Consider the following 2500-nt stretch of genomic DNA (forward strand, 5'->3'; position numbering starts at 1 on the left):
GGAGAGAGAGAGAGAGATAGAGATAGATAGATAGAGATAGAAAGATAGAGATAGCTAGATGGAGAGAGAGAGATAGAGATAGATAGATAGATAGATAGATAGATAGATAGAGATAGATAGATAGAGATAGATAGATGGAGAGAGAGAGAGAGATAGAGATAAATAGATAGATAGATAGATAGATAGATAGATAGATAGATAGATAGATAGATAGATAGATAGATAGATAGATAGATAGATAGATAGAGAGAGATAGATAGATATGTAGATAAATAGATGGATAGATGGATAGATAGATAGATAGATAGATAGATAGATAGATAGAGAGAGAGAGAGAGAGAGAGAGAGAGAGAGAGAGAGAGGGAGAGAGAGAGAGAGAGAGTGAGTGAGATGGGTAGGTAGGGAGGGAAGGAGAGAGGGAGAGAGCGGGGGGGGGGAGGCACATTACCCCAATAATAGTCATAGGTTAAGAGATATTCACATGAAATAATCTATGAAAATATATTAATAGATGAGAAAACGAGATCATTATGTAAACAGATAGCTGTGTGTCTAATTCTCTCTCTCTCTCTCTCTCTCTCTCTCTCTCTCTCTCTCTCTCTCTCTCTCTCTCTCTCTCTCTCTCTGTCATTCATATCATCTTTATCTATTCATCTCTCTCTCTCTCTCTCTCTCTCTCTCTCCCTCCTCCTCCTCCTCCCTCCCTCTCTCTCTCTCCTCTCTCTCTCTCTCTCTCTCGTCTCCTCCTCCCTCTCTCCTCTCTCTCTCTTTCTCTCTCTCTCTCTCTCTCTCTCTCTCTCCCTCCCTTCCTTCCCTCTCTCTCTCTCTCTCTCTCTCTCTCTCTCTCTCTCTCTCTCTCTCCCTCCCCCTCTTTCTCTCTCTCTCTCTCTTTCCCTCTCCCTCTCTCTCTCTCTCTCTTCCTCTCTCCCTGCCCTCCTCTCCTCATCCCTGCCTCCCTCTCTCTCTCCCTCCCTCCCGCCCATCCCTCCCCACATCCCTCCTCCTCTCTCCACCTCCATCCCCCTATTCCCCTCATCCCCTCTCCTATCTCCCCACCCCCTCTCTCTCTCAACACACACATCCGCACATCCACACATCCACACATCCACATCCACACATCCACACATCCGCACACATTATCCAAGACCCGAGAGTCGAGGCGCGCGGTAGATATTGGGTGCGCAGCGTGTGGCATCAGCGGTGACAAGTGAGGTATGGCGTGCGCAGCGAACAAAGCCTGATGAAGCCTCCTCAATTAAACACTCGTCTTTGATAAATCGGCGGCTTGAGCTAGCTCGCTACCATATCAATCATCAATTCTAGACTCTCCGGACTCATGCCGAAAGAGGAATGTGATTAAAAAAGGTGAAAAGAGAGAGTAAGAAAGATATTTAAAAAAAAAGGAGAGATAGAAAGGTGAGTTCACACCTTTGTACGGGGATTATAATTTTTTTTTTCGTTTTTTTTTTTCTCTCTCTTTCTTCTTTTCGTCTTTATTTATTTTTTTTTTTGTTTAGGGTCTTTTGGACCGTGGAATCTTAAGTGCTTTTAGGTTTTGTAAGCGTTTTATCCCTAAATGATTTCAAGATTTAGTTGTGATTATAATTAGGTGTCATATTTAAAGGTTTCTTGATGAATTGGCCAAAGTGAAACGTATTCAGTGTTGCCAATTATTTCAACTCAGTGCGGTCTTTTGATATCTTAATTCTGATGAATGGAATAATCTACTCGCCGGTCGATAGATTTCACAGGCACGTATGCATAGGCGCTCATACTCACTCGCTCATTCATTCACTCACATAAAATCACTCAGACGCACTCAGACTTACATGAACACACAGACACACACACAGAGAGACATACACAAACACACAAAACACACTCAGACTTACATAAACACACAGACACACACACACACACACACACACACACACACACACAAATATACTCACCCACTCATACCATCACACATTCACTCACGCACACACACACACACACACCTCTAGGCACAAGCTTTCCCCTCACTCACCCCCTCCCCTGTTTCTCCCTCCTCCCCCGCAACACCCCTCCCCCATCACACTCTCCCCCTCCTCCCTCCCCCTCTCTCTCCTGCCAAACAACCCTTTCCTTCTTTCCTCTCTCCTCCTCCCCCTCCCCCCCTCCCCCCCCAGCAATGGTCAAATGAGAATGATTAATTGTCCAGCTTTTTTTCCTCAATCATTGATCATATTGTCCCTCGCATCTTCATTAGGCGAAATATGAATCGGATAGGGGGAATATGAGGAAAAAGAATATGTTCGAGAGAGAGGGAGAAAAAGGGAGGGAGGGAGGGAAGGAGGAAGGGGAAGGGAGGAGATGAATAGAGGGAAGGAGAGAGAGGGAAAAGGAGGGAGGGAGGGAGGGAAAAGGGGGAGGGAGGAGGGAGGGGAGGGAAAGGAGGGAGGGGAGGAGAGGGAAGGGGGAGGGAGGGAAGGAAGGTAGGGAAGGAGGGATGGATGGA

This window comes from Penaeus vannamei, chromosome 14 (assembly GCF_042767895.1).
Source record: "Penaeus vannamei isolate JL-2024 chromosome 14, ASM4276789v1, whole genome shotgun sequence".
Lineage (NCBI taxonomy): Eukaryota > Metazoa > Arthropoda > Malacostraca > Decapoda > Penaeidae > Penaeus > Penaeus vannamei.